General features: G+C 55.3%; 2 protein-coding genes across 4 annotated transcripts in view; one reads left to right on the top strand and one right to left on the bottom strand.

Annotated features, from left to right (window-relative positions):
- ANGPTL2 (angiopoietin like 2) overlaps positions 1-13,542 on the bottom strand; it is a 33,283-nt gene extending 19,741 nt beyond the window's left edge. The window contains exon 1 of the mRNA XM_057721462.1: positions 12,965-13,542. The gene's annotated coding sequence lies outside the window, so the exon portion shown is untranslated. The remainder of the gene's footprint in view (positions 1-12,964) is intronic.
- The window catches only part of RALGPS1 (Ral GEF with PH domain and SH3 binding motif 1), a 266,004-nt gene that overhangs the window by 158,031 nt on the left and 92,713 nt on the right, over positions 1-15,260 (top strand). The window lies entirely within an intron of this gene.

The following is a 15,260-nucleotide window of genomic DNA, read 5'->3' as shown; positions in this document are numbered from 1 at the left end:
CGGCCTGTGCCATAAGTGAGCTCATCAGGCAGATGTTTCCAAAAACACAGCTTCAGGAGGCAGTCCTGGGAGCCACAGAAGGAGACAGGCAGGCCCGGCAGATGTAGGAAGGAAACGGGAGGGGACCGGGGCATCTGAAGGCAGCAGGCCATGGCCGTGCCACTCCTCAAGCCAGCTCCAGTGCCCACGGCCCTCTCGTTCCTGGCCTGGAGCCTGAGAACCACACGAGGGCAGCTTGAAGCTGGGAGGGGAGGCAGAGGAAGGGTTGTCCCATCTCCCTCCTCCTCTGCCTCACGCTCCTCAGACCATTAAGTCTCCCCCTGGACGTGCCCTGTGCAACACCCATCACAGTGGAGATGAGTCTGAATTCTGTGTGATGTCTTCATGGATCTATGTTCCATGAGGCCGGCGCTATGTCTGTTTCCATCCTGTATGCCCGGGATGATGCTCGAAGCCAGCTTTCTGCAAATATTTGTTAAGTGAATGATTTGCTAGACATAGTATGGGATGTGTTCAGTTTGTAGTGGACAGTGTCAGTAGAAGGATGTGTCTAATCACGTGGCTTCAGTCTGTGCGTTAGCCAAGCTACAGAGCCCAAACAGGAGCAAACAACTCTTCTAAATCCAGATAGTTCCAACAGCCAGTAACTGCACAGTCCCCGTCATTGCAACGTGATTAAGCAGGTGGGAGCAGAACACGGACACGTGTCTCCGGATTTGTTTCAGTTCTATTCTTAGACCACTTGTTTCTTCCCCAGATACCCATCGGACATCTGCGGTATGCCAGGCGGTGTGCTGGCTGCTGGAGGTGCAGCTGCACACAGGACAGAGCCAGCCCCTGCCCTCACGGGGCTTACGCGTCATCACACAGCCCCTGAGTGCCGTGAGCAGGGTAGTGCATGCGATGGAAGGGTAGACAGGGAACTGACCTAACCAGAGGGGTCAGGAAGGCTTCCCTGAGAAAGTGACCTTTATGCTGACCCTAGAGGGATGAGTAGGAGTGAGCCAGGCCAAGAGGGAGGGGACGGACGTGCACAGATTGCTCCTCTCGCCTACTCAAGGACGTGGCTCCGGCCGCTCTCCCCTAGCTCTCTGGCATGATCACATTTTTCCTACAATCATGCTGTTATTTCTTTCAACTTAAAGAAAATCCTCTCTTGACCTCACATCCCTTCTCCAGCTACTGTTCCATTTCTCTGCTCCCCTTTTTAGCAAAAACCTCTGAAGAGTAGTCCACACCCACTGTTTCCAGGAAGTCCCTCTCCTCCTGTTCTCTCTTGAGCCTGTTTCCATCAGGTCTGGCCCCCTCCCCTCCGTTCCAAGTTCCTACACAGGATTGCCATGGTCTTCACTTGCCATACCCAATGGTCAGCTCTTGGTCCTCTTGGATACTTTGTGTCTCAGCACCGCGGGACATGGCAGATCACGCCCTCCTTGGACTTCCTCCCCCAAACACCACCCTTTCCTCCTGTCTCACTGGCCACTCCTCAGTCTCCTTTGCTGGTTCATCCTCCAGTCCTGTCCTGGGTGGGGAGGGGGTGGGCAGAGCTCAGTCCTCAGATGTCTTCTGGACCCTGGCGATCTCATCCAGTCTAGCCTGGGCTTCCCCCAGAGTCCAGGCTCACACATCCAACTGCCTCTTCGATACTTCTGCTCAACTACTACTGCTACTACTGTCGGGCATCTCAACTGTATCTCATCCAGAAATGAACTCCCGGGGTTCCTCACATTTCTATCCCAGTCTGTTCATCCCAGTTTTCCCTGTGTTAGCAAATGGCAACTCTGTTCTTCTGATTGCTCAGGCCAACAAACTTGAAGTCATCCTTGACTCCTGTCCTGTCATACCCCACATCTAATTCACCACCAAATTATAATAGCCATATCCTGGGACTATTCCCAGGCTCCTACTGCTTCTCCCCACCTCCCCGGTACAGCCCACCTTCACCTCTTGCCCGGACCTGACTGCTCTCCCGGCTCCTGCACTCGCCCATTACAGCCTGTCCTCAACCCAGCAGCCAGACGGAGCCTTTAAAAAAAAGGCAGATCAGGTCATTCTCCTACTCAAATTCCTCTGGTGGCTCCTCGTCTTGGAGAAGAAGCTAATGGGTCTCTAAGGCCCCCCGCTCTGGCCCCGCGCCCTCCCTGACCTCATCTCGCACTTGCTCCAGCCATGCTGGCTTCCTGGGCGTTCCTCAGGCTCACCCATGGCGCAGGACCTTTGCACTTGCTGCCCCATCTAGAACACTCCCGCCCCTTCCTCATTGCATGGTCCCTGGCTGCTTTCAGGTCTTTGCTGAAATATCACCTCCCCAGCGAGGCCTTCCCTGCTTACTTAAAATTGTGCCCTCGCCTTCCCCCTCGAGTCCTGGTCACCATCATACATGTAGTGTCTCCCTTCCAACCCCCGAGAATGGAAGCTTCTTGAGGGTGGGGGGTTTGTCTGTTTTGGTCACTCTCCACCCGCGGTGCCTAGCACAGGGCCTGGAATACGTAGGAGATCAGTGAACATTTGTGGACTGAATGAAAAGACGCAGCGTGGCGGGGAGCCCAGGGCAAGTGACTGCCTGAGGGCGTGGGCGTGCATAGGAGAGCGTGCGCCCCATTTATTACCACCTTCCCTGACATCCACTTACTGGGCACCCACCACATACCCGGCCCTGCACTCAGCACTTGGCAAGGGTTTTCTACTTTACTGAATTCTCACAGTGGCTTCGTGGTAGATACCACTGTTATTTCCATTTTAGTTTTTGATTGTTATTTAGTTTGTGTGTGTGTGTGTGTGTGTGTGTGTGTGTTTTGACCACGCCGCACTGTGCAGCATGTGGGATCTTAGTTCCCTGACCAGGGATCGGACCTGCACCCCCTGAAGTGGAAGCACGGATTCTTAACCACTGGACCGCCAGGGAAGTCCCTCCATTTTACAGAGGAGGAAACTGAGACTCAGGGAGGCTAAGTGACTTGCCTAAGGTCAGACAGCTGGAAGGTGGCAGAACCAGGACTCAGCCCTTGGCCCGATGTACTCAAACCTTCAAACTTTTAATGACTACACAGAAATGTTCTTATCTGGTTTCTAGTAGTAAAGTATCAGCATCACAACTTCCTGATTTCACATTAATGTACCCTAAAATAGCAACCATGACACAGAACCTGAAGGTTTTGTCTTCCCCAGACCCCTCTGGGGGCTTCTCTGGTGGGTAGCCTAGACAGCGGGCAGTTATAAAACAGACCATGTGTTCCCCAGGGCAGCGCTGAGCTGTTTTCCACGTGAACGAGAAAGCCCCAGCTTGGTTCCGCAGGCCTGTTTCTTTCAGGCCAGGCAGAGGTGTTTGGAGCCTCTGGTTTGGGTTGGGCTGTGAGGTTAGGGCTGCAGTGACGTTAGTGGAAACCTCACTGAGTTTGTGAGTGTTTGCCTAGTTTCCAACGCGCTTTAGCTGCTGCTGTGCCTGGGGCCGCACCCGATCCACGACAATGGGGAGGAGCCTCCCTCCCGGCCTGGGCGGGCCTGGGCGGCGAAGCCCACTGCTGCTCACCTGCCTCACTGTGCTGCTGCGATGCGGACTGAGAATGTGGGCTGGGGCTCCACCTTGGCCAGGAGACTGCCACGGGCCCAGGGAGGCAACTTGGCTCCAGGCCTCGAGACCTGGCGGGTGGCACTATTTACCATTAAGTTCTGTCCCCTCCCAAACGTGGGCTTTCACGGCATCCCAGGCGAAGCTCTGTGCCCTTGGGCTTGAGATCCTCTTCTGTGAAGCGGGGTGATCCAGTCCACCTTGCACACTAGGTAAGGACCATGGAGGTGCTTCTGAAACCAGAGGTGGGGATGGCATGATAGCGGTGTGATAGCACCAGCAAAGCCGACTGGCGGCAAGGCACGCTGACCACGTGCAGGCAGTGTGTCCGGCACATGTACAGTCTCCTTAGATCCCACCATGCCCGCCCAAGGAGATACCATGACTCACTGTCCCATTTCACAGAGGAGGGCCTTGTTCCATGTCACAGAGCTGGGCCTGCCCAGGAGGTCTGTCTGGCTTCACCTCCCAGCCCTGAAGAGGTCCACTGGTTAGACTGGTCCTGGCTGTCGTGGGGTCCCTAGCATCTCACACACAGAGTGGGTCGGCAACAGACGTGAAAACGCAGTCAGAGACTATGCAGTCTTTAAAGAACATTTCTTGTGGCTGTTTGATTAAAAAGAGAACCAAACTTGATGGTTCACGCTCGAACAGCTTTTTTAGGTTCACGAGGCCCTTTGCATGCACATTCTCTCAAGTGATCATCACGACATTCAGAGCTGCTCAGTAGTGTTGTGCCCACTTCGAGGGTGAGGAAACTGAAGCTCCAGAGGGTGTCAGGTAACTTTCTCAAGGTTGCATTGCTGCTGGTGGGACCAGTCGTGAAGCTACACAAGTTTGGGTCTTACGGTCACATTTCCATGGGGTCCAGGCTTGGCAGGAGTGACTTGAAGTCAACCGGGTTACAAGAAGGAAGGGATGGAACAGGGCACTGTGCTAGGTGCCTGACATACACTGTCCCAGGGAATCCAGCGAGGTTGGTATTCCCCCCAGTTTATAAATGGGGGCACTAAAACCCAGACAGGCTAAGTGACTTGCCCAGGAGCACATGTCAGACAAGAGGCAGCGCTGACCAGTCTAGGGCTGCAGCAGCCTGACACCAAGGCTGTGTTCTTTGTGCTGCCCTCAGCCTTGGAGTAATTTATTTTCCTTAAAGATTCCAACCCCCTTCTCAGTTTTTTGCAAGTTTGGCAGTTCTTAATGGGCAGTAATGAGTTTGTTTACTTTTGCTCTCTTGATATTTATTCAACTAATTTCATCCCAAGAGAAATAACCCCCCAGCATTCCAGCCATCTTAAGCCTGGAGAAGAATTCAACTCCAGTCAAAGAGATACTCCTCAGTTTCTTCCTATGACCAACAAAGAAAAGCAAATCCAACTGTTTTCCTTGGCTTCAAAATGAAAATAAAAACGATTCTTGAAATTGCTTTTCCACATTGTATTGTGAGGAGTTTCCATTATGCACGGGTTTCCCTCCCCACAAGTGGGGCTGGTGTGACCGAGCCACGTGATGGGCTCTGCCCGCTGGGAGGCCATCTCCCCAGGGCTTGAGTCCCACCCAGTCTCTGGTGGGCAGCTCTGAGTGTCCCTGTTTGGCCTGTTGTGGTGGGGCCACACACCGTGTGTCCACATCCCTCTCAGCACCTCAGCACTGCAGCCCAGGTGAGGGACCACTTTGTGGGAAGAATTGTTTTCATAAGACAGAGCTGTGTATCCTGCCCTGTGGCAGAAGCTGCTTTCCTGGGGTCATCTTGTGAGTTCTCACCCCAAAGAGTAGGAATAAGAAAACTTTAAGTACTAAAAAAATAGTAACTACAGCCAATTATCACTACGACCCAAGCACCTTATGAACATTATCTCACTTCATCCTCCCAACAGTCCTGGGAGGGAAGCCATTATTTCAGGGTTGCCATGCACGGTGGCCCAGGTTGTGCACTATGCAACTCTAGGGAGCACAGGTCTTTGTAGCATAGTCTTTGTAGTTTTGTATATTTAAATCACAGCAATATTCTAAGTCCCACAAAGATGCTTTTAAGGCTAACGGCAGAGCTGACGATTGTGCCCACTGCAGGCGAGGAAACTATTGAGATTCAAAGTCCATGAGTCATTTTGCCCAAAGTCACCAGCTTAACTAAGTAGCAGTTGGTAACAGAATCCCAAAATATACACCATGCTGAATGTTTAGAAGTGACAGGAAAACTCAAAGGAGGTTGTTCTCTGACAACCGCCCCCCCCCCACCCCCACCACCAGGGCAGGGGGAGAACAAGAGAGCCCTTAGGACCCCTAGGACTGCTGATCCTGAATTGAATCCAGCTCTCAGGATGGGGTTTCATCATTAGTCCATGTTGTAGTCCTGTCTGGGGGCTCACAGAACCATCCCTCCCTCCCCAGCCAGCCCTGCCTCATCATTCTGTGATCACAGATGAAAGCCAGATATGAGTCCAGGCAGAGGCATCGCAGGAGGCCTGAGGAGTGGGCCGTTGCCAAGGCAGCAAGGGAATCTGGAACTGCCACCTCGTCCCAGTAAGCCTGGCTGGCCCCTGACAAGAAGCTAGGAACGTGAGTTATGCTTGAGTGAGTCTGATGGACCCGAGCACGAGTCGTGATGTTAAACCAGCATCAGGACAGAAAAGAAAAAAATCAAAGCTTCAGCATTGACAGTTTTTCCTACCAAAGCTGGCTGAGATGTATGGTATGCCAATCAGGTGGTACCAATCAATTGTTAATCTTGGATGAGGGAGGGGTCCAGAGAAAGGAAAACTCCAGAAGAAATGGCCCTAGAGGGGCCAGTTGACCACATGACCAATAGGATAGATAATAACAGCTGTCATTGGTTTGTTGTAAACTTACTGTGTGCTCAGCCATGCTCTGTCTCATTGGTGCTTACAACCCTATGAATAGGGGACCATGCATGCTGGTTGGTCCCAGTTGAGGCCTGTTGTCTTACTAATCGCATCCCATTTTATTCTCAAAAGTGTCCTGATTGGGCAACAAACTATTTGGTCTCCTTACCTAGGAGAAAGGTATTATTATCTGCATTTGCCACAGAGGAAACCAAGGTCCAGGAAGGTTAGGTCACTTGTCTAAGCTCCCTGGGAGTAAGTGTCAGGACTGGGATTCAGCTGTTGACTGCAAGGTCCATGCCCTCACCTCCATCAAGAGTGTGTCTCCAACCAGTATGAATAAAAGGTGGCTGTCTGTTTGCCTAATGGCCAGTATGCAGATGATTTCTCAGTCACTCTTGACTGACAAAGTAGAAATGGCTTTCAGGTAGGCACAAGGGTGAGTCTTGTTGGATGTTAGAAACAGTTTCTTGATTATCCAAGTGGTGAGACCCCAAAATGGGCATTTAGGATGAACAGTGGTGTCCTCACCTTAGAAACCCTGGAGAAGGAACTGTGTGTCACTTGTCCTGGTGACTGACCACCAGCCTGGAGGCCAGGGAGGGAATAGCCACATCTCCAATTGCCATCCCCTCCCAGCCTAGGATCCTGTGAATCATCCCCACCAAAGGGCAGTGTGGGCACCCACGGAGTCTGGAGCTGATGCCCAGACCCTGCCAGTTCAGCTCCAATAAGACCTTCGAATGAGCCTTTTGTCCATCTAGCCAGCCTTCCATCCATTTAGCCTTCCCAGCCAGCCAGCCAGCCATTGTGTATTCCTGCAGCCAGGGTCCTGGGAACACAGGTGTGACCAGAGAAGCAGGTAGGGAGGACCAGACAGATTTGCCTGGAAGAGCGGCAGTGGAGGGTCCAATCTGCCTTCTGCTCCTGCCACAGATGCGCTGCTGGCTCCAGGGCAGGGCTGAGTTCATGGAGGAGACGGGTTGTGGTCATACTGTGAGATCATAGGGCAAGAGGGGATGTGGTTAGGCAGCAGGGAGCTGGTTGCCTTTGCCAGGGGGACAAGGATGCTGCTGTTCCTTTTCCACGGGACGTTATTTGGGAACCATTTTGAGATGGTCCCAAAGCCTGCGCACTGAGCCCTCTGTGCCAGGAGCCTCAGCCAACAGAGCAGAGGCGGGAGAGTCTGCAGAAGCCATTTCAGAGCCCGGCTCCTGAGTTGGCTGCTGCGTTTCCGGCAGCGCCTCGTGTGCTCTGGAGCCCTGGAACTGGGGGAGCCTCAGATGGGAAGGAGCAGCCAGGGACTGGGTGGACAGCGCTGCCCTGGAGCGGGCGGCTTCCTGGGAAATCTGGACCTTGCCTGGAGCTTCTCTTCTGAGCCAGGCTGAGTGGTTGGCACCACGGCCACCTCGGCCTGTTGGCAGGGCTCATCCCCCAAGCACTGGGACAGGCACGAAGTGCCTACCTTCCTGATCCCAGCAACTCTGTAGGGCAGGGGCTGTGATTATCCCCACTCACAGATGAGGACACAGAGGTAAGGATGAAGTCTTGCTCAGGCCTCGAGCTACCAAGTAGTGGAGCTGGGATTGGGACCAGGTTTGTGGACTCCAGAGCCAGCTTCCTTGCCCACACCGTCCTTCCTGGCCTCCCTGCCCTCGGCCGCGCTCTCCCCTGCACTTGCACTGCCTGCAGCTCCAGGTCTGTCTCTCTAAAACTCACATCTGGTCGTGTCCGTGTCCTGCGGAAAGACAGAGCCTGTGTTGCCATGCCTCCTGCCTCTGCGCGTGCTGTTGTCTTTGCCGTGGCACCTTCCCCATGTCCTGCCCGACGCATACCTGCCTTCCTTGCTACGTTGACCTCGGGGAAGCCGGCCGTTTACAGGGAGGACCCCCTCCCTCCTCCAGCTCCTGGGAGCAGCTGGGGCTGCTTCCATCACAGCCCCCGAGACACCGCATGTACTCACCTGGTTCTCTACGCCAGACGGCGAGCTTCTTAAAAGCGGGGTCAGGGCGGTTCCCCCTCTGAATACCCAATAGCCAGGATGGCACCTCGGTTACTAAATAGGAATTCAAGGATTTCTTTCATTGAACGTATTTCCTGAGCGTTTCCCCTGTGCCGGCCTCTGGGCTGAGGGCTGGAGATAGAGCAGGAGCAAGGTAGGTGCCTTCCTGCCTGTCCCCTCCAGGGGCCAGAGTAGTAAGTGAGACAGAGCAGGCTCTGGTCACGCGGGGTATCCGTGCCCCGATGGGGCGGCTCAGGCGGCTGGGGGAGCACCTAATCCAGCTGGGGTGGAGCGGTGTGGCACCTGGAGGTACGAGGCTCCCTCCCTCCCTCCCACCCTCCTTCATTCAGGTCCCTTCTCTGCCTGTCCCTGAGTGGGTTTTGGAGGTCCAGCAGTGGCTGAGAGATCCCACCATCCCCTCCAAGGAGGCTGGAGTGGGACCATCTCAGGCAGGACTTTGGTGGTTCCTGGAGCTGGGCGGGTCCTCAGGCATCTCCCAGAGATGAGAACCGAGTTCACTCTGGGCTCTTCGGAGGTGGTCTTGGGCAGGCCTTTCTGGAGGACGAGGCAGCGGCGGGAGGCTGGGGCTCCCAGGGCTGCTGGCCCCAAGGCAGGCGGGTTTCGCGGGAGAATTGACCTGACACAATAGCTTGATTGTGAGAGGCCTGGCTCCCCCTCACCCAGCATGTTAACACGTCTGCGATGAGAATGTGTCTTACAGTTGGTGTGTACGTGGGATGGGACATTGTGACATTTTAACCCCCCTCCCGAGGCTGTTATTAAGTCAGTCATACGGCTTATGGTCCTTGTGTGGGAATGTGGTTTTGTCATAGAAACTACCCTCAGAGTGGGGTTCTGATGTGCCCCATCTATCGCCACAAACTTGTAGCTGCCAGTGGCTGAATAACCCTTCTATTTGGGGTGTTTTATATAAATTCACAGAAAAGAACTGCTATTCAATGAATTGACTCATTCTTGAGATTCCCACAGTGTGTTTGTCCAGGATGGCAGCGGGCTGGGGTGGAATGGGCCCAAATCTGGGTTTGAATCCTTGCTTTTTGGCCCGCTCGTGGCGAGACCTTGGCAGAGGTGCTGCACCCTCTGACCCTCAGTTTCCTCTTCTGTAAAATGGGGACAGCACCACGCATCTCACAGGTCCCTCTTAGCACCACATGCCTCCTCCTTACAAGTCTCCCAGTCGTGCGTTTGTGTGATTATTAGATTTACCTTCAGCTTCTTCCCACGGGCCTGTGGGCGCCATGAGGCAGAACCCCTCCCCCATCTGACTGCTGTCCACTGAGACCGGTTCGGACAAAGTGGGCTGTGACTCAGAGAGAGGCCAGAAGCTGAATGTACTTGCCTTGGGCGGGGCTGCTGCCTGTTCTCTTTGTTCTGCTGTGGCTGCCAGTTGTGGCTCCCGGATCTCTTCTCTGGAATTGCTCAAGTGTGGCCAGTGTAGGCCGTGAAGACCTGAGCTCAGGTTCTACAGCCCTTGGAGTCTCCAAGTTAGGAACGTGGGAAACACACGAATGGTATCTCAGGCACATGGATGACTGTTGGCCCGAGACTCTGCCCCACTAAGCTGGTGCAGAGTTCCGTGGAGCTTCCGTGGGGAGCAGCCGCACAGAGCACCAGGTGCGCAGGGCTCTGAGCTAAGACAGCCTGGCTTGGAATCCCTCTCTACCTCTTAGTGACTGTGCTACCGCAAGTGTGCTGAGTAGCTGTGCCGAGGCTTGGTTGTAAGAGGGGTGGGTGACGAGGCCTGTACTGTCTCGGAGGTAGGCTTCTATGACAAGCAGATGATGCACCCGAATCGGGTAAGCACATGACTTTCAGATGTGATGGTGCAGCGTCTCTAGGACACCAGAATGGACTTGGCTGCAAGATGCCTTAAACAGGGCAGTGGAGTGAGGCAGGGAAAGGCATGGACTTTGGAGCCATACTGACCAGGGTTCAGGTCCCACAGAATCACCTATTTTGTGACCTTGGGCAGGTCTCTTAACTTCTCTGAGCCTTTGTTTTCTCATCTGTAAAATGGGTTGCTAAAACTGGAACCTACCTCCTAAGGTTGTAGCAAGGATGAAATGAGCATGTGCCTTGCTTAGCCCAGTGGTACTTAATAAATCATTGCGGGTTGGAGGAGTGGATGAAGAAATGGGTTAGCTGCTCTGCCCATGCGTCTGCAGCAATACTGTGAAGTCCCCTCCTAGACCATGTGCTTCACACATTTTTGTGTGCCTTTACTGAGTAATAATTAATCTAATTTGTGTTGGGTAGGCCTGTGAGGTCAGTCAGAGCCTCTGCTTGGCCCGAGCTGCCCAGAGAGCATAGTGAGCCCTATGGTTCCAGGCTGGAGCCGGGAAACCTGCAGCTTCTGCAGCCCCAGAGGCCTTGTGCTAGAGAAGCATATAGTTAATGTCAGCTTTTCCAAAAGTTTCCAAGAGTTCAGGGACCACTGAGACCTCTGGGGCCACAGGAGAGAAGCTACTGTCCTGGACTTAGATGCACCAGTGTTGGCTAGTGTAAGATCCACTGGATTTGGTCATCCTGTGGCCAGACTTGGTGATGGGGGTGGAGGGGTCCCTGTCTCACCCTCTGCAACCCAGTACAGGCCTGGCATTGGTCCTCCTGCTTTGTGAACCTCCTGCAGCACGGAGGTAGCTCACTTTCCTCGCCTGCTGGTTCTGGTGAGGGGACCTGCAGGCAGGGGAGTAGTGCTGTGTGTGTGAGGGATCGGATGCTCTTACTGTAAGGCAGGTATCAGGTGCACCCGAGGTCCTTTTGTTGGTACACCTGCACTTTTACTTTGTGTGAACTTCTAGGACCTGGATGTGCTGCAGTTGCCCCAGACATAAAGCCCCCCTCCTGGGGCTTCTGGGGGGAGCCCCCGGTGTGGGTGGTGGTAGTGGTCATAGTGTTGGCTCAGCCTTGCAGGGTTTCCTGACAACCCCAGCAGGATGTATCCAGGACAGGGAGAGAATCTGGGTCTCCCCTCTTCCCTCTCTGCGATTCTGATTGTTACGGCTCATAATACTCCGTGACAACTGTTTTCTGAGGCTTTGCCACACACCAGGCACTTTGCTAAGGTCTTCCCAATCATGCTCCCGTGTGCCCCTCCTAGAAAGCAATGGAGTGTGGTTCAGAGTGCTGGGTTCGAGTGCTGGTGCTGGCACTTACTAACCATGTGGCCTTGGGCACAACACAACTTCTGTGGCTCAGTTTCCTCACCTGTGAAATGGTGATGACTAACAGTACTGGTGTTACAGGGCGGTTGTGAGGACTTCCGATTGATAAGTGCAATGTAAGTGTTAGCAGTTACTAAGAGATGGGTGCTACTATTATCCCATTTTACAGATAAGGAAACTGAGGTTTAGAGAGACTGTTCTGCCAGCATCACTTAGCTTATAAGTAGAAGAGCTAGGATTTGAGCCTAGCATGTGAGCACTACCTTACTCTGCCTCAATTTGGGAAAATACATGTGGGGAGCATTTGGCCAGCTTCAGAAGTGGCATTCTCAACTTTCCTCAGAGCCCCGGTGAAAAGAGATCCTTTTCTAAGTAACCGAACTGGCCTCTGGGAGCTCTTATAATCCCACAGCAGAGGCAATAGCTGACCCATGACACACATATCACAGGAGGAGAAGGGAGGGATCACTGAAGAATTTCTGTTTGGAAATGTTATCTAACGAGTGCTTTCAAGGGACTCGGAATGCAGAGCCTGCGCTGTCCCCCTGCCGGGTGCCGGGAAGCCTCACCCTCCCGTGTCCCAGCCAGGCCACATATAGCCTGCTGGAGACCTGGGCTCCCTCCTGTCCCGTCCCGTGCGAGGAGGGACCAGACGTCCTCAGACACGCTGGGAAGCCAGGGCAGCGCTGCGCCCCGACTCACAGCAGCAGGAGCTCTGGCTGCTGCGTCCCTCCCGTCCCTCCCGGCTCTGGAGCCCTCCGCTCCTCTCCTCCCCGGCTGAGGGCGTGAGCGGGGGCTGCTCGGCTCCAGCAAACGCTGTCCTACGAGAGCTGGGAACTTTCTGAACGAGGGCTCCCGGCTCCCGGCGTTCATAGCACAGCAGTTGCCTTTGCTTTTGCCTCGGCAGAGTCACCAACCACGGTGCACAGGAACCCCAAACTGAAAAACAACTTCCCGAGTCCTTGGGCCAGCCCTGCGTCCGTGACTCCTCCGGCCCGCTGGCCCCTCAAGGGCACCCTCCACACAGATTCACACTCCCGCACACACCGCGGCTGCCGAGCCCTGCCCGGGAGCTGCCTGCCTTCACCCCAAAGGCTCTTTGTCTGAAGGAGAATGGGGCTTACTGATGAAGCCCTCGAAACCCAGCCATGACCTCATGCCCCCAGAACGCCACCCTCTGCCCAGGTGTCCACAGGTCCTGTCCCGGCAGATGCCTTGTTTGGCTCCAAGTGAAAGCAGAAGGGCCCAGCTGTGAGCATCCCCCTCCCTAGCTGGAGAGGTCAGGGTTCTTGAACCCAGAGACCCGGGGCCAGCTGCTGCCTCTCGTCCCCGTCCCTCCCTCGGTGCCACAGAGCCAGCCCCTTACCTCTTCCCTCCTGCTTGGCTCCCGGGGCAGCTCCTCACATGCTTCACCTCGGCCGTCAGCGGGGCAGCCTGGCCATGGCCTCCAGGAGGGGTCCCCGAGTCGCAGGCCAGACCGGCCGCCGAGCAGCTCTGCCTCACTGGCCTCTACTCACTCCGCTCTGCCTCCACGGAGGGGCTCCGGCCGGGGGATGGGGCAGGGGGCTGGCCAGGGGTCCTGCCGGGCAGCCTACAACCTGGCTTCTCTCGTGGGGGCCGGCAGCCGCCCCAGTGCCATGCTCTGCAGGTCCGGAGCTCAGGCGGCACTGCTCAGGGCTGGGGGTCCATCCTCAGGCCGTCTGCAGCAGCCTCATTTGAACTCCCAACTCCTTTGTGGAGCCTTTACATGCCGCCGGAGGAAACTGTGAGCACAGCCTGACCCTGGTTGGCTGCAGGCACTTCTCTCCACCCACCAGTGCAAGAGGATCCCCCAGGCCCCAGAAAGGCTCCGGGCCTCCCCTAGCCCCAGACAGAGGCGGGCCGCCCGGTGATGTCACACGAGCTCCGGCCCCAGCTGGCCCGGCCCCTCCCGCCCCAGCCTGCTTTGGCGGCCTCAGCAGGCCCCCCTTCTTCCTTGGCATGAGCAGCCTGGCTAGCTCTGCTCCCTGGCCCAACTGCTCCCAAAAGCCCCGGCAGCCCCGGGTGCGCTCTGCCGAGGCAGAGAGCTTCCCCTCTGACTCAGGTAATGGGTTTAGATCCGCCCCAGCTGTTCAGGCAGCAGAGCGGGCGTGTGGGCTGCAGGGAGCCGGGTCCTCCCCTGGATCGCTCCCTCACCCAGGCGCTGCCCCCCAGAGCCGCAGGTGGGCAGGAGGGCGGCCCCGCACAGACGGCCTGTCCCCATCAGCCGTCCTTCTTGGAGGCCTCAGTCTCACCTCTCAGCCCTGGGGGAGGGGGCCCCAGGCTGTCTGCACAGAAGCCAACAGGATCTGCTGTGAAGTTAGGGGGAGGCAGTGGCTTAGGACAGTGGCAATGCCGCAGGCTGGGGTGGGGGCAGCACTGGGGAAGCGCGCCCTCCTTTCCCACCTGAGTGGCCTTGCTTAAGTCACTGCATCTCTCCGGGCATCCTTCTCATGCATCAGTAAATGAGCTAAGACGAGTAATCTACCCCCAAGGGCTGCAGCGAGGATTCTGTGAGGCCACGCAGGAAAGGCCTTGGCTCAGGGTGAGGAGGGCTTAGTGGACTGAATTCGGGACTCTGGCATCAAGCGGGCCAGGGCTCGCGCTCCCAGAACTTACAGAGCTCATGAATGTTTGTAGAGTCAGAGCAAGAGAGGTGACAGCACTGGACCCCATGAAGGGAGTGACCCTACAGACCCTACAGACGGGTAGGCAGAGGGGAGAGGCGGACCGAGTCCTGGAAAGGGAGCAGCAGGGGCAGGTTTGTCCTCTGCCTGGACAACAGCCTTGTCCAATATTGGTGGTAACTCTTCTCTCCTTTTTAAAAAATTTTAGTGATGATGATGGTGGTAGTGATGCTGTTTGGGTACCAATTGGGAGAGAAACTTTTGTAGGGTTCTCCACAGCGCTAGGCACAGTGTATCGTGTTCCTGGTCTGGGGCAAACAGGTCCACCGTGGTCCTCCCCTCCCAGGATCACCACCCCTGTCTTTGCAGGGAGCAAAGTTTCCTTCTTGCTTCAACTTCTCCCATCCTGCTCAGACCTTCTCCCTTTTCCATCTGTCAGTTCCATCCCTTTTTAGAAGGTGAGTCTTTGGCAGAAGACTCCAGTCTCTTACAGGCCACCACATCAGCCAGACAGCTGGATGGCACATCGGTTGTGGGGGTGAAGGTGCCACCCGCTCTGTGGATTTTCCAAAGGGCCTGGAGGGTCCTGGTAGGGGCATGGTGGAGCCATGGTGGTGGGGCTATGGCAGGCTGGGGGCTCAAGATCAGCCTAAGCGCACGGGAGTGGCCTAAGTTCTTCTTCTGAGTTGCACCCTTGACAGCCTGAATGCAGGTGTATTCCCTTCTTTCTCTCCCTCCTTCCCCCTCTCTCTCTCTCTGACTCTCTTCCCCAGGATGTATTTTTTGAGAACCTTCTCTGAGCCAATGCCAGGAAGGCAAAGTCCCTGTCCTGACAGAGTTTGCAGGCAAGAGGGGAGACAGACAGCCAGACAGACTCAGGCACACACGAAGTGCTGGGCACAGGGAGTATCTAAGCAGGAGGTCTGATTAAACAGTCAGGGCAGGTCCCTCACGAGGTGGTCCTTCAGCTGAAACCTGGAGGATGGGTCAGAGGTAGCCAGTGGTGAGGTTGGAGGG

The sequence above is a fragment of the Hippopotamus amphibius genome, chromosome 2, assembly GCF_030028045.1.
Source record: "Hippopotamus amphibius kiboko isolate mHipAmp2 chromosome 2, mHipAmp2.hap2, whole genome shotgun sequence".
Classification (NCBI taxonomy): Eukaryota; Metazoa; Chordata; class Mammalia; order Artiodactyla; family Hippopotamidae; genus Hippopotamus; species Hippopotamus amphibius.
This window is presented reverse-complemented; position numbering and strand designations above follow the sequence as displayed.